The sequence below is a fragment of the Sciurus vulgaris genome, assembly GCF_902686455.1.
Source record: "Sciurus vulgaris genome assembly, chromosome: 15".
Classification (NCBI taxonomy): Eukaryota; Metazoa; Chordata; class Mammalia; order Rodentia; family Sciuridae; genus Sciurus; species Sciurus vulgaris.
The window spans coordinates 25,755,120-25,777,259 of record NC_136476.1 but is presented as its reverse complement, the minus strand read 5'-3'; the positions used below and the strand labels follow the sequence as shown (position 1 = coordinate 25,777,259).

General features: G+C 40.3%; 1 long non-coding RNA gene and 1 pseudogene across 2 annotated transcripts in view; both read left to right on the top strand.

The window, feature by feature from the left end:
• LOC306645380 overlaps positions 1 to 22,140 on the top strand; it is a 268,819-nt gene that overhangs the window by 43,669 nt on the left and 203,010 nt on the right. The window lies entirely within an intron of this gene.
• LOC306644876 (partner of Y14 and mago-like) lies at positions 1,123 to 16,066 on the top strand (annotated as a pseudogene). Its single transcript has 2 exons — positions 1,123 to 1,174; positions 15,523 to 16,066. The product of its transcript is annotated as a partner of Y14 and mago-like (transcript).

The following is a 22,140-nucleotide window of genomic DNA, read 5'->3' as shown; positions in this document are numbered from 1 at the left end:
GGACATCATATACTATCTAGCCTATTAGAGATAGAAAAAGTCCAGACCCATGACTGAGGAAAAGTTCTAAAGGACTAGTTTGGTGATAAAGGTCATCCTGGGGCTAAAATACTTTAGCTGTATATAACTGTGAAAAGTATTCATCCCAGGAAGGAAAAATGGAAAATCTGGCCAGAGTCTGGGGGAATTAACTTTCTGGATATAATGGCTTTGGAAAAGGGCCCCAAGGGGTAGGGACAGGGCTGGGTCTGGCACTTAGTGACATATGCATATAACAATGCATTACTGGGTGGGACTGTCAACTCCAGTACTCCAGAGAACTGTAAGCTTGAGGGTCAAAATCTAGGTGGGGTCCACCACGCTGTCAGTATCTGCAACTTGCTCAGTGTAAACAAGAGGAAACCGTCAAACTGGTCTGTCTCAACATCTATCGGCTGCTTGGTCCCTGGCCCTTTGCCAGCACTAGATGCAGGGAAGGACAGTAACTTGGGCCCACCCTTCGAGGGACAAGTGTGAAAGAAATGTGAACTTGTCTGACTTAAAGTGGTCACTTGTGTCAACCTTAACCCTGCCCCAAAGAAAGGTAAATAAAGCCAGGAGGTATATGAAGAACTCTTATGCATGATTGCCTGATAGTAACTATCACAAAAGACTCTGCCAGAACTGCAGGTTTGCAGAGAGGCCACTGCAACCTTATACAGAAACTACTTCTAAGCTGGGCACAGTGGTGCACACCTGCAATCCTAATAGCTTGGGAGGCTGAGGCAGAAGGACTGCGAGTTCAAAACCAGTCTCAGCAAATTAGTGAGGCCCTAAAGCAACTTAGTGAGACCATGTTTCTAAATAAAATATTAAACAAAGGGCTGAGGATGTGGCTCAGTGGTTAAGCACCCCTGGGTTCAATCCCTGGTACACCTCCCCTTCCCAACCCCCCCAAAAAAGTACTTCTACAAAGACATCTGGTTGAACTATCTCTTCAGGCTTGGGCTGACATCATTCTTGTTAACCACTGTGGCCAAGAATTATTGTTCCAGAACACCCGATGTACTCCTCACCTCTCATCATTTTTGCCTTTAAAACTTCCTCTCGCTTCAGTGTCTTTGAATGTGCCCACTGTTCACTATGGCACGAGCTCTCTTCTTGCAGTATTCAGCCAACCTTCGAGTAGGCCTGGGTTGGAGAAACGGTGCTGTGTGAGTCTCCCCCAGATCTCCCCAGGCCTCTGCAGCCTTTCTGAACTGGCAAGGTTCTGAGGGGGCTTAGGTGTCCTTGTGTGGACCCCTTACAAGGGGGACACTTAAACAACAGCCACATTGTAAATTTAAAAATTTTTTTTTAAAAATTTTATTTGTTCTAATTAGTTGTACATGACAGTAAAATGCATTTATACATTTTGATAGATCATACATAAGTAGAGTGTAATCTCTTGTTTTTCTGATTATACATATTGCAGGATCACATTGGTCATGCAGTCATACATGCAAATGAGGTCATAATGTCTGTTTCATTCTACTATCCTTCCTTCCCCTCCCTTCACTCCCCTCTCCCCAACATAAAGTAACTCCATTCTTCCCTATCCCCCCACTTATTGTTCCATGTGTTGGAGGCGCCTGTGTGGAGCAAATTCTGGCCCTGGCCAAGTATGGATCTTCAGCGAGAAGTTTCTGAGGAACACTTGGACTCAGCGAGATGTTTCTGAGGAACACTTGGACCAGGCCCTTTAGTCTGCAGCTGGGAAAGTTAGCAGTGCAGGTGCATCCATCTCCCTTTGGTGTATCGAAGTCAGGCTGTTGCAACCTTTGTTTCAGCACTGTGTAATGTTAGCTCTTCAGAGTGTCAAATTTAGGTCTTTCGTGCTGCCAGAGAGGCAGATGGCCAAAATGCCAAACATTCAGCGGAGGTAAAGTGAGTTTTCTTAATGGCCTGAAGTATGGGATTGGGCAGTCTAATTGCTAAGGTTCCTATTTCAAGATATATTAAATACTACAAAACTCTAATTTCAGCTTCTTTGAAAGGCTCTGTGGTCTCTGGTTCAAGATGTTTTCTTGGTTTTGAGGGACACAGTGAGGATAAAGGAAATGTGATATTTGTGGTAGGAAGGGAAAAATGTTATTCACACATTCATAGAGTTTTTGAATTTGCCTTACACTGACACACAATTGGGTATAATCCTAATAAAATGTATGCTATCAGGCTTTCAGTTCTAGTTAGGAGACAAGGCAGTGAGTTATTACATAATAAGAGCAATGAGTAATAAATGAAATGGTGACTAAATTGTCTATAATTACTGCCTCAATGACTCACCTCCCATTCTACCTCTAAGCTACTTCAGTTAGATTTTTCCCTCTGTTACTCCATTGGTTCAAAATAAGATCACCTTTTCTTCTCTGGCATGCCATTTTTTTTAAAGTTAAATTTGTTTTTATTTTTATAGACTGCATTTTGATTCATTATACATAAATGGGGTACAACTTTTCATTTCTATGGTTGTACAAAATGTAGATTCACACTATTCATCTAATCATATATATACGTAGGGTAATACTGTTTCATTCTACTATCTTTCTGTTCCCCACCCTCTCCCACCCCTTTTTTCTCTACACCATCCAAAGTACCTTCATTCTTCTCTTCCCCCAGCCACCCTCCCCCCACTCCCCGTTATCTATTGTCATTCACTTACCAGAGAAAATATTTGGCCTTTGGTTTTGGGGACTTGGCCTATTTCACTTAGCATGATATTTTCCAACTTCACTCATTTACCAGCAAATGCCATAATTTTATTCTTCTTTATGACTTAGTAATATTCCATTGTGTATATATTTCACAGTTTCTTTATCCACTCATCAATTGAAGGGCATCTCCATTGGTTCCATAATCTAGCTATTGTGAATGGAGCTGCTATGAACATTGTTGTGGCTGCATCATTGTAGTATGCTGATTTTAAGTTCTTTGGGTATAGACTGAGGAGCGGGATAGCTGGGTCAAATGGTGGGTCCATTTCAACTTTTCTGAGGAATCTCCACACTGCTTCTGGCATGCCTTCTTTACTTGACTTTCAGGACACTCACTCTCTTGGTTTCTTCTCACTTCTCTTGATGTTCTTTTCCTATCAATTTTACTAATTCTCTCTCTCTCTCTTTTCCTCCCTTTCGGTACTGGATATTGAATGAAGGACTCTATCACTGAGTTTCACCCAGCCTGTTTTATTTTTATTTTAAGAAAGCATTTCCTTAAGTTGCTGAAGCTAGCCTCAAACTTGCAATCCTCCTGCCTCAGCCTCTAGAGTTGCTAGGTTTATAGGAATGTGCCATTGTGCCCAGCTGTCCAATAAACCTCTGAAAATAATATTTCAATGATGAACTACTGATCTTCCTCCCCAGTCTGCTCAGCCATTGCCTCCCTTATCATAAATGATAGCAATTCCATTCTCCTAGTTGTTTAGGTCCAAACCCATTTTCTTTTTCTCTAATCCAGCACATGAGCATAAAAATGTCAAGTGAATTCTACCTTCACTATTTGTTCCAAACATGACATTTTTTCAACCACCTTCACAGCTAACACCTTATTCAGCTGGATTATTATTTCAGGAGCCTCCTGATAGTTGTCTCTGCTTCTGTTCCTCCACATCCCACACACCCCATCTCAACACAGCAGCCAGAGAGATTGCCTTAAAAGCTGTTGGAATGGAGATTCAGACCCAGGAAACAGATCTGGGATCCTGGCAGCTGTAAGAAGATGCTAGGCCCAGTTGGAATAGTAGTTCTTTACTGGGAGGTGAGAATAACCCCTAATTGGTCCCCAACTTCAGTTTCAGCCCCTAGCCAGTTCCATTTAGCCCCAAGTCTTTTCCATAGGCCTTTTTTATATGCAGGCCAGACAAAGAAGGCACACTGCCAACAAGTTACATCAGTGGGTGCATGCTCACAAGCAAATGTTTGTGACCTTAAGTACATATGCTGAATTGGAGTATTTATGACCTTGACTCCACATTGAAAACGTAGCCCACTGGAAGCCTCTGTGAGGAAGTCTAACTGTACCCATTTGGGGCTTACCCTACAAAAGCTAATTTCAATCACATAACTCTTCTAACAACACTCTAATGGTTTCCAGATTTCTTCAGGATAAAAGTAAAAATCTTTTTGTCATTGTTGTTATTGCTTGTTTGTGGTACTGTGAATTGTTTGGAAGCGTAATAAAATTAAGGCACGTAATTTGTACAATATTTTAAAATTCCTAATTCTAATTTTTCTTGCCCTCATTTCAGCATGATTACTAGTTATGTTGTTGTAATTAAGATTTTTAATGTTATTTGGTTTTATTGACAGTAATGATCTAAACTAGAGATCAGCAAACTATACGGAAAATGGTCTACTGATTATTTTGGTAAATAAAGTGTTGTTGGAACACAGCCATGCCCACCTGTTTATGTTTTGTTTATCACTGTCTTTGAGGTATAATAGAGTTGAGTACTTATGCTAATGACTAGTCCACAAAGTTTAAAATACTTGCTATATTTGACTGAAAGTGTAGTTCAGTGGCAGAGTGAGTATTAGCATGCACAAGGCCCTGGGTTCAATCCCCAGCACCAATAAAAAATTTAAAAAAAGAAATAAAAAACAAAAAAGAAAATATTTTCTGTTTGGCCCTTTACAGAAAATGTTTGCCAGCTCCTGACCTAAACAATTAAAAACTATAAAATTCAATTATGTGCCTGTACATGTATATACATATATATTAAATAAGTATATATGTATATATATAGATATATATACAGCTGAGATCACTTTTGAAAATATATGTATATAGCTGAAATTAAATTTTAATTGATGAGCAAACAGGCAATTATTCTTGAGACTTTAAATAAGCAAAAATATATGCTGATATATATATACTTATTTAATATATATGAAACGTAAGTATATATCCTAATATATATATGCTTATTTAGTATATATTTGCTTTTTAAAGTACATATACATATCTCATATACTTATTTAATATACATTATATACAATAGTATATATACACATGCCCTAATATACATAGACTTATTATATATTTGCTTATTTAAGATCTTAAGAATTATTGCCTGTTTGCTAATCAATTAAAATACAGTTTCAGTTATATACATACATGTTTTTGAATATGACCTCAGTCAGGCATGGTGGCACAAGCCTGTAATCCTAATGACTCAGGAGGCTGAGGCAGGCAGGAGGATCATAAACTTAAGGCCAGTCTCAGCACCTTAGCAAGACCCTGTCTCAAAAAAAAAAAAAAAAAAAAAAAAAAGCGTTGGAACCAATTAGAACAAATTAAAAAAAAAAAAAAAAAAGAAGAAGTAAAAGGAAAAAAAAAGTGGTTGGAGATGTAGCTCAGTGGTAATCATCCTTAGTACTTAAAAAAATGTGATCTGAATTCAAACACCTCAATTCATAAATTAGTATAAAATGTGAAGTCTTTGTTTCTGAGTACTTGGCCTGAATTTATTTGTGGAGTATTATGAGATAATAGCTTGACAATATGACTGTATCTGGTGCAGAAAAATCTATGAATTAATTATTTTAAAATCAACTTTACAAAAGTAGCTTATTTTGGTACCAGGGATTGAAACCCAGGGGTGCTCAACCACTGAGCCACATCCTCAGTCCTTTTTTATATTTTAATTAGAGACAGGATCTCACTGAGTTGCTCAGTGCCTCGTTAAGTTGCTGAGGCTGGCTTTAAACTCAGGATCCTCCTGCCTCAGCCTCCCAAGCCGCTGAGAATATAGGTATGTGCCACAGTGCTTGGCCAAAACTAGCTTCTTAAGATAAAAAGAGAAATCTAGTAATATGTTGTGGTACACAACTGTACTCCCAGCTACTTGAGAGGCTGATGCAGGAGGATCAGAAGTTCGAGGTCAGCCTCAGCAACTTAGGGAGACACAGCTTCAAAAAAAAAGACTGGAGGTGTAGCTCAGTGGTTGAATATGTGCCTAGCCAAGTGCAAAGTTCTGGGTTCAATCCCCAACACCACTAAAAAATTTTAAAGAAAAAAATGTAAATTTGATTTGAATAAAAAAGAAAATAAGTCACAGATGAGAAATGAGTAGGAAGTTTGTTCTGAAACCCAGGCTCCCAAAGTTGGGAAAATTGAGATTTAAAGATCTTAGCAGCACTGAAGGTAGTGGAGACCCTTCGGCATTAGATGGAGCCTGGTTTTGTGAATGAATGTGTGAAGCAGAGCCCCTGCCAACCCACTTAGACTGTGATGCGAAAAACAAGCAAACCTTTATAGTGTTAAGTCAGTTAAACTTTGAGGTTATTTGCAACAACATTTTGCCCGAATATCAAACAGTTATTACAGACCTGACAGATGTGTTGTCAGGATTACAGAAAAATAATCTTGCCTAACAGAAGAAGCTTCAGGTTTTTTAAAAATGGATATCAAACCAAGGGTCTCTTTTATCTAAGAAATAATTCACTAATAAATTCTGATGAATCTCCAAGTATTTATTCCAAACTAGGGAACTGTGTAGAAAATACTTGTCAAATTTCATAAGGTGATTCATTTTATAATTAATTGTGGGAACTGACTCAGAAATCCATATGTCAGAGTTGACATAAAGGTTATTTCAAGCTGAAGTTATCTGAGTGAGATTCAACAGATGCAGAAAGAAGCCTTCTCAGATCTCCTTATCTAAGAGTAGAAACTTCAGAGAAATGAGGAGTACCTTAAATTTCCTCTTTGGGATGGTTTCTACTCCCAGGGGGAAGATCAAGAGTAAATCTAGGGCTGGATTTGTAGCTCAGTGGTAGAGAGTTTGCACAGCATATGTGAGGCACTGGGTTTGAATCTTAGCACCGGATATAAGTAAATTAATTAAAGATCCATTGACAATTTAAAAATATATTTTTAAAAAAGAGTAAATCTACCACAGACCCCCCATTCCTGGGGGAATTTTTTGACCCTGAAAAAAAACCACTACATCTACATAAGCAAACATTATTGCAGACTTTTTTTTTCTTTTTGAAGATTTCATTTGTTCTCCTTAAAACACATTTGTCTTTCCTTAAGAAACCTGTCTTTCCTATAAAAGTCTTTTCTCCCCACCCCTTCTATTAGGTAGCAAGCTGAAAATTCTAACCACCTCTTTGAATTACTCTTTTTTGAGAACTCTTGTGTATATGCATGTTGCATACATAAATAAACTTTTTTCCTATTAATCTATGGTTTGAAAGTTTAATTTGCAGGGTCCTAATTAATGATCCTAAGAGGATAAGGAGAAAAAAATTTTCCTCCCTTATATAATGAACTTAGGAAATTTAAGGTTTTGCTATAATTTCTTTTTTTAAAGAACTAGTTGTTGCAAGCAACAATAGGTGTTGGAGAGGATGTGGGGAAAAAGGTACACTCATACACTGCTGGTGGGAATGCAAATTAGTGCAGCCACTCTGGAAAGCAGTGTGGAGATTCCTTAGAAAACTTGGAATGGAACCACCATTTGACCCAGCTATCCCACTCCTTGGCCTATACCCAAAGGACTTAAAATCAGTGTACTACAGAGATAGAGCCACATCAATGTTCATAGCTGCTCAATTCACAATAGCCAGACTGTGGAACCAACCTAGATGTCCTTCAATTGATGAATGGATAAAGAAATTGTGGTATATATATATATATATACAATGGAATATTACTCAGCTATAAAGAATAATAAAATTATGGCATTTGCTGGCAAATGGATGAAATTGGAGAATATCATGCTAAGTAAGATAAGCCAATCTCAAAAAACCAAAGGACAAATGATCTCACTGATAAGTGGATGATGACACATAATGGGAGGTGGGAGGGGGGCAAGAATGGAGGAAGGAGGGACTGTATAGAGGGAAAAGAGGGGTGGGAGGGGTGGGGGGGAAGGAAAAAATAACAGAATGAATCGAACCTCATTACCCTATGTAAATGTATGATTACGCAAATGGTATGCTGTTACTCCATGTACAAACAGAAACAACATGTATCCCATTTGTTTACAATAAAAATAAATTTAATAATAATAATAATAATAATAAGGGCTGGGGAGATAGCTCAGTCGGTAGAGTGCTTGTCTTGCAAGCACAAGGCCCTGAGTTCAATCCCCAGCACCACAAAAAAAAAAAAAAAAAAAAAAAAAAAAAAAAGATAGCATATTGTTCCCAAATGGAAAAAAAAAAAAAAAAAACTAGTTGTGTGGCCAGGCACTCTGGTGCATTCCTTTAATCCCAGCAGCTTGGGAGGCTGTGGCAGGAGGATCAAGAGTTCAAAACCAGCCTCAGCAAAAAGCGAGGTGATAAGCAACTCAGTGAGACCCTGTCTCTAAGTAAAATACAAAATAGGGCTGGGGATGTGGCTCAGTGTTCGAGTGCCTCTGAGTTCAACCCCAGTACCCTGCAACTAAAAACAAAAAAAAAACAGTTGTGTGATTTTTATTCTCTGTTGTGAAGAATACAGTTTGTGCAAAAGGTAAAATTGGGAACTGGAGACCTAGTGTACTTGATTCCATGTATGAATTTGGATTCCTGAAGTAAAATGGAATAGTTCAAACTTTAAGTAAGTGTAATGTAAACATGGGATTTTCAGTTGGAATGTATTACAATTGAGGTATGTGTTAACTAAAGCATCTCATACATTTTATGCATTCGTTCTTGTAAAACCACAGAAATTAACTTAGAATTTGAATGCTCTGGTTCATCTCTCAAGAGTACAGTTACTTTTAGGGAATGGTTCTGTGGACCAGTGTGGTGCTTTGTAGGTTCTCTTTAGTGTCAAGTTTTCTAAATTAAGTTGCTTAGGCCCTTTAATAGCTGATGAAAACAGTAATGGGGGTTTGCTAGTTTCCCCCAGAATTTCAGAGTTTAAGTGTCGTGGTGTAAATGAAAATGTGTGTGCTGAGTGTGGCTAATGTGGCTTCTTTAACTTACTTGGTCTCTGACATAAAGACCAGTCAATTTGCCTCAATTGCTCATCTGCAAAATGATATTAGAAAAACTCAATTTTCTATAAATGTGTACAATTACTATGTATTAATTAAAAACTAATATATATTAAAAAATAAGTACTCGGCTCTCAATTTGAGTGTTTATTAAAGAGGAATGGATAAAGAAAAATGTGCTACACACACACACACACACACACACACACACAGAGGCATGAATACTATACAGCCTTAAAAAGGTGGGGGGATTTTGTCATCTCAACAACACAGGTGAATCTGGAGGACATCATGTTAAGTGAAATAAGCAGGCCCCAAATACCACATCATCTACATCATCTCATTTATATATGGAATCTAAAACAATTGAACTTATAGAATGGTGGCTACCAGGAGGGGCCAGGAAGGAAGGAATATGGATTCAATGATCAAAGGGTACAAAGTTTCAGATACACCGTAGGAACAGGTTTTCAGATCTATTGCACAGCAGGGTGACTGGGTAATGATGTATTCTATGTTTCAAAATAACAAAGAAAGTAAATTACAAGAATCTGACCATAAAAAAAATGACAGGTATTCAAGGTGATATATTAATTAGCGTAGTTTCATCAGTCCATATTTATATGTATATTAAGGCATCACATTTTACCCCATAAATGTATATAATTTATATTTGTCAATAAAAAAGAACAAATTTTGAAAAGGGGTTTGGGATTGTAGCTCAGAGGTAGAGTGCTTTACTAGCATGAGGCTCTGGGTTGAATCCCGCACTGCAAAGGAAAAAAAAAAAAAAAAAAACCAGAAAGAAAAGAAAAAAAAAAAGAAAGAAAAAATACTTAATTCAACGAATTGAAGTAAGACTACTTAGATCATGTTTGTAGAATCCAATACATTGAAGTCATATAATAAATAGTTCTTCTTTCCTTGCCTTTCTCTCCAACAAAACTTTATATAACATTTACCAACAAAAAGGATAGGCAAAAAAAAAAAAGATACGCAAAAAATTTTTTTTAAAGGTGTTGATTGTAAGGGACCCCACGGAAACCACGCCGGACATGGGAAATCACATAAGGGAGTTTATTAAGCAAACAGAGTGTCTCCCTGCAGGGTAAGAGAGAAAATGAGAGGAAAAGAAAGGGTGCACGTAAGAAAGTGTGAAAGCCAGGAGGATAGAGAAAGTGAATAGGAAAGAGAGAAAGATGAGGAAAGATGGTGGGGTAGCTACAGTAAAGCAATTGAATTCCACCCGGCTAACAGGGGACCGATATGGGAGAAGGATACTTGCAAGCTGACTGATGAACCAATAGCTAGCTAGGATGTTCACAGATTGACAAGTGGTTGGGAGGCGGGGAAAATGGCTGCACCGGAAAGGTCAGAGGGAGCAGCTTTGTACAGTACATTGATAGACCTTTATTTTATTCATTTATTTATATGTGGTGCTGAGAATCAAACCCATGCCTCATACATGCTGGGAAGCACCCTACCACTGAGCCACAACCCCAGCCCAGATAGGCAGAATTTTTAAAAATTATTGTTATTATCTGTTCAGTATAGGATCAGTTCTTTCAAAAATATTGGCCAAAGTCCTATTTTCACAATATTATATGTTCATGATTAATACAAAGTGAACAACGTAATTCTCTTCTAAAATTGTGTTCTTTTTGGTAATGTAATTGTCTTACAGTCAATAACAACATAAACAATAAAACATCAATTTTTTTTAAGTCTTTGGAATAGAAAATTTTAGGATTTGTCAGAATCAATTCTCAGAAATGAACACCAGGTGGCAGCTTTCAGAGGAGATTTTCTGAGTCACTGACCCAATTTTCCCTCCTGACAAAATCCAAGCCCAGTGTTTTCTGAATGTGGAGTCCTATTTCTGAGGGATCCTCCCTCCCACTGGCCCAGGTCAGGATAACAGTAGAGATATTAAAATTACCAGAGCTGGGCATGGTGGTGCTTGCCTGAGATCACAGCAACTTGAGAATCCCTGTTTCAGACCAGCCTCCGTGACATCATCAGACCCTGTCTCAAAATAAAAATTAGAAGGATTGGGAATGTGGCTCCATTGTAGAGTGACGTTAAAGTTCAATCCCCAGTGCGATGGGGGCGGGCAGTTAAAAAGGGTCACATTGTGTGCGGTTCTACTATATAACATTCCAGAAAAGGCAAAGCTAAAGAGTAAAAGGATTTGTGGTCCTCAGGAGTTTAGAGGGGGCAGGCAAGGAAGAATAGGCAGAGCACAGGGAACTTTTAGGAGAGTGAAACTATTGTAAAACTATGGTAATGGTAGATATATGTGTCATTATTCTATACACATGTCAAAATCTATAGAATGGCTGGTCATGGTGGTGCACACCTGTAATCCCAGCAGTTTGAGAGGCTGAGGCAATTGGATTACAAGTTTGAGGCCAACCTCAGCAATTTAGCAAGATTCTAGGCAACTTAGCAAGACCCTGCCATAAAATAAAAAGTAAAAAGAGCTGGGAATGTGGTTCAGTGGTAAAGCAGCCCTAGATTCAATTCCCTGTAACCCCCCCCACCCACACACACCTACAGAATGTACAACATAAAGAGTGAACAGTAGTGTAGAGGAAAGACTTTAGTTAATGTATAAATATTGGTTCATCAATTGTAATAAATGTGCCTCACACTAACTTAAATGTTAGCAGAAACAACAGGGGGAAATAAAGGAACATATGGGAACTCTGTACTTTCTTCTCACCTCTCTATAAACCTAAACCTACTAAAAAATAAAGACTGTGTTGATTTAGAAAAAAAAAAATTTGCAACTTCATCTTGATAGTAGAGAAAATTATTAGAAATTTTTTAAGCCAGGAAGAGCCATCATCATATTTTTGTTTTTATGGTACTGTATCACTCCAACAAATGGAGGACAGGCATGAGCCCAAGTGGAAATGCAGACTCCAGTTAGGAGATGAAGATGGTAGTCCACTAAAAGTCCAAGGCCAGTATGACCATGATGATCTACAGAAGAATACAGAGTTGGGCACAGAGGTGCAGTCCTGAAATCCTAGCCACTGGGGAGCCTGAGGCAAGAAGACTGCAAGTTCAAGGCCAGCCTGGGCAACTTAGCAAGACCCTATCTCAAAATAAAACACCTCTGGATTTAATCCCTAATACGAAAGAACAAAATAAAAAAGAAGTATGTAGATTCATTTGAAAGGTATGATCCTTGGGGCGTGGGAATAGATTTGATGTGATGAGATGATTAAGACCACTGCTGTGGGCTGGGGAGAGCTCAGTCGGTAAAGCGCTTGCCTTGCAAGCACAAAGTCCTGGGTTTGATCCCCAGCACCGCAAAAAAAAAAAAAAAAAGAAAGAAAAAGACCCCTGCTTAGGGCCTGTGGGGGTGTGTAGCTCAGTGGTAGAGCATGCCCAAGGCTCTGGGTTTGATCCTCAATACTAAGGGGGAGAAAAAAAAAAAAAAAGACAGTTGGCAAGTTTTTCTGAAAGATTCCTCTGACTTCTGCCAGGAAAACATTTATTTTTCTCTCTTGAGTAAGGCTTTCCTATTCAGGATGCAGAAAGTAAACATTTAAAGTTTAATCAAGATGGACATGGTGGCGCATACCTATCATCCCAGGATTTTGGGAGACTGAGGCAGAAGGATCACAATTTCAAAGCCAGCCTCAGCAACTTAGTGAGGCCCTAAGCAATTTAGTGAGACCCTGTCACAAAATAAAAACTAAAAAGCGCTGGCTCAGCAGTTAAGTGCCCTGGGTTCAATCCATTGTACCCCCCTCATAAATAAGTTTAATAAATAAATAAGTTTAACAAAGTCCAGCTCAATGGTGCACATCTATAATCCCAGAGATTCAGCAGGTTGAAGCAGGAGGATCACAAGTTCCAAGCCAGCCTCAGCAACTTAGTGAGATCCTGTCTCAAAACAACATAAAGACTTTGTGATCTGTTCAGCGGTAGAGCATCGCTGGGTTCAATCCCTAGTATCACAAAAATAAACATAAATAAATATTCAATCAAAGTGGAACTTAACAGAGGCAAACAAAGTGTCAGATGAGGGGGACGGGAAATACCTATAAAAAAACAGTTAAGGAAAAACTGCACTGTTTTTTGAGTTCTTCAGGGAATCAGAGGAATGAGAGGAGTCTCTGTTGAGGACTTCTTTTCTGGACTCAGTCCCTGGTAGTGCTCTCATGGCACTTAAGTGCTTTACCCTTCTCAGGTCTTCTGTGTCATCCTGGCTTCAGGGATCTGGCTTCCTATTGTCTGACCCTCACCATGGTCACCAGTGTCCCCTGTGTGACCCAGACTTTCTCCTCCCTTTGCACTGAGCCCTGTCTAGTTTAAGCCTCTGAGGCTAGAAGCCAGTGCCTCCTCTACCCTGATTAGATAAAGCTTTGGTAGCTGTTAGTAGCTACCCGATGTTGAGCATCCGCTCTGCACCAGCCACTTTTCTCTGCTGAGAAGTTATTTTATCTTGTCTAATCCCTCTAACAACTCTGAGGAAGAAGCATCAGTGATGACTGATCACATCTTAAAGATGGGAAACATGGAGAGATGAGGACCAAGGAGTTTAAGTATCCAGCCCAAGTTTACAATGCCGTATTTGGCAAGGCAGAGGTTCAATTGCCGGTCCACCCCACCCCATAACCCCGACTTCTTGGGGTGCCGTGTCTGCATTAGTCTCTTTCACCTCTAAATGTGACGACAGTGAGGGTTCCTTGACTCTGCCTGTTTGCAGACCTTTATGGGGCCACCACCGAAGTATTTGGTTTGCCACTTCTGCATGGCACCCTACTAACTCTGCCATCCTGGCACACAAAGGGTAAGACCCCCACCTCTGAGAAAATCACTCTGCCAATGTCAGTCAGAACACCGAGGGCAAGAGGATTAATTCTTGGGCAGTTTAGTGTACTTGATCATTTGTTCTGTTCCTGAAGTTTTTTGTTGTACTCATTACTTTCTTCTTCTCCTTCTCCTTCTCTTTTGGATTGAACCCAGGACCTTGTACATGCTAGGAAACACTCTACCACTGAACAATGAACTATATCACCAGCCCCAGCCTTTTTTTTTTTTTTTTTTAATTTTATTTTGATACAGGGTCTCATTAAGTTGCTTAGAGCCTCACTAAATTGCTGAGGCTGGCCTCAAACTTGTGATCCTTCTGCCTCAGCTTCTGAATTGCTGGGATTATAGGCATGCACCACTGTGCCTTGCCCTTCAAGACTCTTGATAAAAGCGTTTTTCCATGTTCACTATTATCTTCCTCTGAAACTCAACACGGACATAGGTATTAGTCTGTGTGTACAGTTATTTACCTCAGCTTTATCTTGTCTCAATAAGAGTGTGAAATAAACCACGTGTCCGTATTAAATCTAATATAGTAATTTGTAAAAAAGAGCTCAATGCAGTCACTTTAAAAAGTTACAGAATGATTTTTCATGGAAAAATGTTAAAACTGTAGGTAAACTATTGGCATAAAAACAGACACACAGACCAGTGAAACAGAATAGACAGCCTAGAAGTAAATTCACACATCTAGAGTCAACTGATTTTTATTTATTTATTCAATTTTTGGTATTGGGAATTGAACTTCAGGGTACTTAACCACTGAGCCACATCCCCAGTTGTTTTTATGTTTATTTTGAGACAGAGTCTTGCACTGAGTTGCCCAGGACCTTGCTAAATTGCGGAGGCTGGCTTTGAAATCTCCATCCTCCTGCCTCAGCCTCCTGAGCCACTGGGATTGTAGGTATTTGCCACGGCCCTTGGGGCAGCAACTGATCTTTAAAAAAATTTTTAGTTGGCAATGTACCTTTATTTTATTTATTTATTTATATGTGGTGCTGAGAATTGAACCCAGTGCCTCACACATGCTGGGCAAGCGCTCTGCCACTGAGCCACAACCCCAGTCCTCCAACTGACTTTTGACAAAGGTGCTAAGAACATCCTTGGGGAAAGGACAGACTTTTCAATGGGTGGTGCTAAGAAAATTGGATATTCACAAGCAAGAGAAGGAAGGAAGCTAGACCCCAGTTACAAAAATCAACTCAAAATACAAAAGACTTAACCGTTAACTTAAATGAAACCATGACACTACTAGAAAAAACCTAGGAGAAATGCGTCAGGACATTGGAATGGGCAAGAACTTTTTTGGACAAGACCCCCCAAAACACGGGAAACAAAAGTAAAATTAGACAAATGGAATTATATCAAAAAGGTTCTGCACAGCAATGAAAACAACCAACACAGCATGGAGACAACCTATGGAATGGGAGAAAATATTTTTAATTTATACATCTAGCAAGGGACTGATATCCAGAATATATAAGAAACTCCAAAAATAGCAAAACAAACAATACAAATAAACAAATTTAAAAATTAACAATAATGGTAGTTGACAAGACCAGCGAGCTCTCCCAAAGTTTTCCATGCTGGCTTTGAATTTGTGATACCCCTACCTCAGCCTCCTGAGTTGCAGGGATTACAGGGTCTTGCTAAATTGCTTAGGGTCTCCCTAAGTTGCTGAAGCTGGCTTTGAACTCAGGAGCCCCCTACCTCAGCCTCCTGAGTCCCTGGGATTGCAGGCAAGAACATCACCTCAACACAGCGACCTGACGGGACCTGGTGCAAGCAGTGGAGGGTGAAAGAAGGCTCTGTGCCCCAGGAGGAGGTCTCAATGTCTGAAAATAAGTATGTGAAGTTTTTCAAAAGTAAACCAGAGTTGCCTCCAGGGCTCAGCCCTGAAGCCACTGCACCTGTTACCCCATCAAGACTGAAGGTGGTAAACTAGGCCTCTCCAAGACAGTCAAATATGAAAGGAGAGGCAGCAACAGAAGAAAGAAGAGGCAGAGACCTTGAGCTGGACTCCTGATAAGGTATCACTGGGACAGACAGCCCAACTCCCCAGTGATTCACAAGTCTCCCAGGTAGCCCCAAGAGCTGCTTCTGATTCAGCTGCCACCACCGAGGAAGTCAAGAAGATAAGGAACCTAAAGGAAAAGCTTTGGCAGGCGTAAGAGCTGCAACAGCAGCTCCAGGCTGGAGAAGTCAGTCAGCTCAGCACTGAGGCGGGCGCTGGAGGAGGAGCTAGAGGACTTGGAGCTAGGCCTGCGAGGCCTTTGGGAATAGGGCATGGACTGCAGAACAAACCATGGGCTCCCTGGGGTCCAGGGAAGTGTGGGCAGCAGCGGTCAGGAGGAGAACCACTCATACTGACTCACTTCTTGCTGCCCAACTCTGCCCTCCAGAGCCTAGATTCTCCTCATTTCTTCCTTTTTCTTCCAACTCCTAATTTTGGGACTTTCTCCCTCTCATTCCCAGTGTTCAAAATCTCAGTCTCTACCCCAGGTACCTTTGCTGCTGATTTGGGTGTCTTCTTTAAAAGAAAATCAGGTGGGTGGGGCTCTCTGGGAGAAGTGAGGTGGAGGGTAGAGGATGGACGCCCAAGCCTTGGAGTCTTGGTTCCTGTTCACAGAGTTTGTGTTACTTCCCTGCCCGTCCCTAACACACCTGTCTCCCTCCTTCCTCCCCTCCCTCCCTCTTTCTCTCTTTTTCTCTCGCTCTCTTTTTTTTTTTTTTAAAGAACCAGAATAAACTGAAGTTGACCTGTCTGTCTTTGTCTCTTTCTTTTCAGCTCCTAGTAGTTATTTTATCCCATGAATTTGGCACAGGAAGACACGTGTCGGGAATAATATTCCTTCTAGTTTAAAAAAAAAAAATTACGAGTGTATGACCAAATTCGTAACACTGATTTCTGTACAAGTCTGCTCAGATATCAGTATGGAGAAATTAGTCTTAGAATCTAATGAAACTTGGAAGAGTTTTTTGTTGTTGTTGTTGTTCTTTTTAGATAAACATCACAATGGAGTGTACTTGGACATTATACATACATGGACTATAACATTCTAATTAGGATCACATTCTTGTGGTCACACATGATGTGGAGATTCATTGTGGTGCATTCATATATATATACATAGGAAGGATTCATTCTACTGTCTTTCCTATTCCTATCCCCCCTCTCTTCCCTTCATTCCACTTTGTCTAATCCGCTGAACTTCTGTTCTTCCCTTCCCCCTGCTTGTTGTGTGTTAGCATCCGCATATCGCACAGAACATTTGACCTTAGTTTTTTTTGGAATTGGCTTATTTCACTTAGCATGATAGTCTCCAGATCCATCCATGTACTGGCAAAAGTCATAAGATCATTCTTTTTTATGGCTGATGATAATATTCCATTGTGTAAATATACCTCATTTTCTTTATCCATGTGGAACAGATTTTTTTGTGTGTGTGCTAGGGATTGAACTCATGCTAGGCAAGAACAAATTTAATTTAACCCATTAATTCATGTGTTGTTATTAAAAAATTTTTTTTTAGTGGTAGATAAACACAGTGCCTATTTATTTATTTATATGTGGTGCTGAGGATCGAACCTAGTGCCTTGCACATGCCAGGCAAGCACTCTGCCCCTGAGCTGCAACCCCAACCCTCATGTGTTGTTATTATTGTGCCATAATAGCAATGGGACTTCTGTACATTGTTTCTGAAGAAAATCTTGACCTACTTCACAGCTGCAGCTAAGGCAGCTCTTCTCAGATACCACACTAACATGGCACTATGGGGTAAACTAATGATATGGGTAGAGAATTTATAACCAAAAGCACGTGTTATTTAATTTTGTACTACCTGTGATACCCACACCCTCAGTTAATCACAGTCATTCTTTCTAGCTAGCTGCTAGTGAGGACATGAAGGGAGGAGAACCTCGGCTGAAATCAACTATCTCAAGAATTCAGATTTCTTAACTTGACCCAGAGGGTCCTACATAATCCAATCTTACTTAACTCCAGCATCATTTCTTTCCATTTTACAACTCTGGTCAAATTATACTCCAAATAAACTGAACTGCTTTCAGTTGGAAAAAAAAATTAATAATAATCAGATATGGTGGCACACACCCATAATCCCAGCTACTTGGGAGGCTGAGGCAAGAGGATTGCAAATTGGAGGCCAGAATCAGCAATTTAGTTAGAGTACAAACACTAATAATTCTTCTCTTAAGTAGTTTCAAAGAGGAAGGCAAATTAAACTGTATAGGATTTATTTTATCATATTTTAAATAGGAATAACAACTCAGAAGTCTGTGGAAGACCTGAATGAGAATATGCCTATGTAGCAACTGATGCATGAAAATTTTCAGTGACCACCACATTATTGCTAAAAGTAAAATTCCACAAACCTGGGATCCAATAATAAAACAATATTAAAATGGTCCTTGCCAAGGACAAGTTCTGAATTATAGAAAGCATCTGATTTTTAAAGTGAACACTAGATGGCAGCATTCAGACAGGATTTTCTGAATGAGCCCAAATAGGTTTTTTCCCCACCAGTCTCCAAATGGCCTCCTCCCACTCCAAACGCGCGCGCGCGCGCAAACGCGCACACGCGCACACACACACACACGCACACGCAAACGCACACGCACACGCACACGCACACAAAATCCTCTGATGATCTGGGTTGCCTCTGTTGGAACAGCAATTGAGGGACAGGAACTAAACTAAAAGGGTTACACTTGGGAAAGGAGGGGAATAATAATAAAGGCATAAGGGCATATAGTATTTCCTTGTGCCAGGCCTTCACTGTTTTAAGCTACTTTTTCAAACAAAGAGCAAATAAATAAAAACCCAGCCCAAAACCCCCTCCATATATATGTGCGTTTTGTGTATATATGTATTGTGTTTATATGTGTATGTGTAATATATATATGTATATACACATATATATTATACTTAGAAAAAATAAACAAGGTGATTTTATCTTCAGTGTGGGGAAGGGCAGGTGGATTTTTTTTAAAAAGTTATAGATGGACACAATACCTTTACTTTTTTTTTTTTTTTTTTTTTTTTTTTGCAGCACTGGGGATTGAACCCAGGGCCTCGTGCTTGTGAGACCAGCACTCTACCAACTGAGCTACATTATGCTATATTATATCCCCAGCCCCTACCTTTACTTTTTATTTATTTTTATGTGGTGCTGAGGATCGAATCCAGTGCCTCATATATGTGAGGCAAGCACTCTACCACTGAGCTACAACTGCAGCCTCAGGTGGATTTTTTTTTTTTTTTAATCTTTCATTCCAGAGCCAAGTCGCACTCTTGTAATCCCAGCAATTTGGGAGGCTGAGACAGGAGGATCTCAAGCAGAGCTAGGCTCAGCAACTCACTTAACATAAAAAAAAGGAAAAGGTGGCCCTGGGTTCAATCCCCAAATTAAAAAAAAAAAAAAAAAAAAAGAAAGAAAAACACTGTTCCTTGTTTCTCTTCTGTTATTACTTATTTTTGCAGGAGGAGGGACAGGGGGCAGTACCAGGGATTGAACTCAGGGCCACTTAACCACTAAGCCACATCCCCAGTCCAATTTTGTATTTTATTTAGAGACAGTCTCACTGAGTTGTTGAGCACCTCACTTTTTGCTGAGGTTGGCTTGGAACTTGTGATCCTCCTGCCTCAGCCTCCCAAGTCACTGGGATTATAGGTGTTTGCCACCACCCCAGCTCTTTTGTTATTACTTTAATTCTTGCTTTCAACAGATATTTCTTTGTTTGTTTGTTTGTTTGGTTGGTTGGTTGGTTTTGGTTTTGGTTTTAGGTACTGGGAATTGAAGCCAGGGGCATCTAACCGCTGACCCACATCCTCCCCAGTCTTTTTTTTTTTTTTTTTCCTGAGACAGGGTCTTGCTAAGTTGCTGTGGCTAGCCTCAAATCTATGTTCCGCCTGCCTCAGCCTCCAGAGTTGTTGGGATTGCATGTATGTGCCACTGTGCCCTGCAGTCATTTTAAAGAGTAACAGAAGAGAAATTTTTCAAAGTCTCCCAGAGACTGATGATGCCTGTGAAGTACATAATTTACAAGAGTTCTCCATTAGACCCAGCACTTTTCTCTGGATCAACCCCTGTGTGTGTTTTCCTGTTGCCTATTGTCTTCTGATCTTATCCAGAAACTCACTGGGAGGTAATGGACATTGAGTTCCTGGCCCCCTACAGCTGAATAGTTTTGACTTACTCAAACACATGCCTTTTTACTCTGAAGGCAAAGACATGCAAAGTACTGGGCTGTGAGGTATGTGTACAAATGTAAACTTTATGAAGTCCCTGCTTTGGGTCATTCCCTGCAAAGCTTTGTTTAATTGACAATTCCTAGAGAATTGGGGAGGGGTGGGGGGGGCACATGTGGATTGCCCCCTTTGTATTTTCTTGCATATATGGATGGTAAAGCATGGACTTCAGAGTCAGACAAACCCAGTTTCAATGAAATGGAGCAAAAAAGAAAAGTCGAATTTTTTTTCTTTTTCTTTTTTGGGGTATAGCGGATTGAACCCAGGGCCTCGCACTTGCTAGGTATTAAGTCACATGCCAGTCCTTTAAATTCTTTTTTTTTTTTTTTGAGATGGATCTCTAAATTGCTAAGGTTGGCCTCCAACTTGTGATCCTCCTTGCCTCAACCTCCCAAATAGCTGGGATCACAGGCCTGCACCCACTTGGAGCCCCTATTCTGAAGAAGCAAGTGTTCTATTCTGAAGAATATTGACAGCAACACTGTGCTCCTGCTTTCTTAGTCTCTGTGTGCTTTTGCACACAGTTAAATTTCTTGATTAGTATGTGCGGGCCTCAAGCTGCTGAAGCCACTAAAAGCACACGATCTCTGCTCTCATGAGGAGTGCCTTCTCACCAGGAGTGCTCCTGGTCATTCTTGTCCTGGGGTCAGAGGCCAGCACTCCTGCTTCTACGGAGAGAAGAGCCTGGGGCAGGGAAATCATTCCTTTGGAGACTGAGTTGGTTGGTGTCTAACCTCTCATGATCTAAAGCTTCTCTCAGTCCCAGTCTTCTCTCCTGCTGGGATAATTAACAGAAGAGATAGAGGAGTGCCCATGGCTAATAGGAAGGGATTAAAGATGTAATTGGCAATGAAATATTAACGGAGCAGAACCCTGAAGGTAGCGAATGAAATCTAGATCCATTAAGGTGGAAATTTTCATTAAAAAGGGAAAATATGGTCAAGCATGGTAGCACTTGCCTATAATCCCAGAGGCTCCAAAGGCTGAGGCAGAAGGATCGCTAGCTCAAGGACAGCTTCAGCAACTTAGCTAGGCCCTAAGCAACTAGCAAGACCCTATCTCAAAGTAAAAAGGGCTGGGGATGTGGTAGCTCCATGGTTAAGTGCCCCTGGGTTCACTCTCCAGTACAAAAAAAAGTGGGGGTGGAATGTGTTCTGTAGTGCAGCTCCTGGTTATTCTTTTCCTGGGGTCAGAGGCCAGCACTCCTGCTTCTACAGAGAGAAGCCCATGGGGCAGGGAAAGCATCCTTTGGAGACTGAGTTGGTTCCTGTTAGCTACTGCTCTTTGCTCTTCTGAGCTAAGAGGCAGAGCTCCCTGGACAGGCCCAGTTCTCCAACTTGCCTCTGCCCTTGGGACCCTTTCTAGTACTGGACAAGAACCCAAATCCTGGGATGAGGTTAGACTCAGGAGCCAGGGAGCTCAAGGACTCACCTGACTGAATGTATCCCTAGCAGTGTTTGACCTGGTTTGGGTCCCAAAGCCCTCTCACTTGGTCCCCAACTACTGGCCTTGACCACCTCAGCCTCTGAGGTTTATCTACAAGTCTATCCCTCAGCAGGGAAAATACTTAAGAGCTTAGATTTCTTGATTAGCATGAGGTGAAGGGAGGAGTGGGGGTGATCACTGCACCTTGTTCTGTCTTGTCACTGGTAGAGTTCCTGTAAAGGAAGACCTTGATTCAGGACAAGTGGGGTCCTTGACAGGTACTAGTCAGAAACACAGATTTACTTAGGAAAGCAGATACACTTTCAAGGAAGAATGCAGGCTATCCCAAGATAGAGATGTCTTTTTAAAATTTTGACACAGGGTCTCACTAAGTTTCTAAGGGTCTTACTAATTTGATGAGGCTCTTCTCAAATTTGTGATCCTCCTATCTCAGCCTCCTCAGTCACTGGAATTACAGGCATATAACACCACATCTGGTTAAAGAGACACATCTTTTGGGGGTTGAGTGAGAAAAATACATTCTAGGGAGAATGTGGGCCATCTTTAGAGGGAGGTACACAACCCCTTGGGGCGGGGCATTAATATTTATAGAGGTGCAGTATCTAGAGGGTGGGATAGAGGTAGAGGTAGAGCAGAGTTA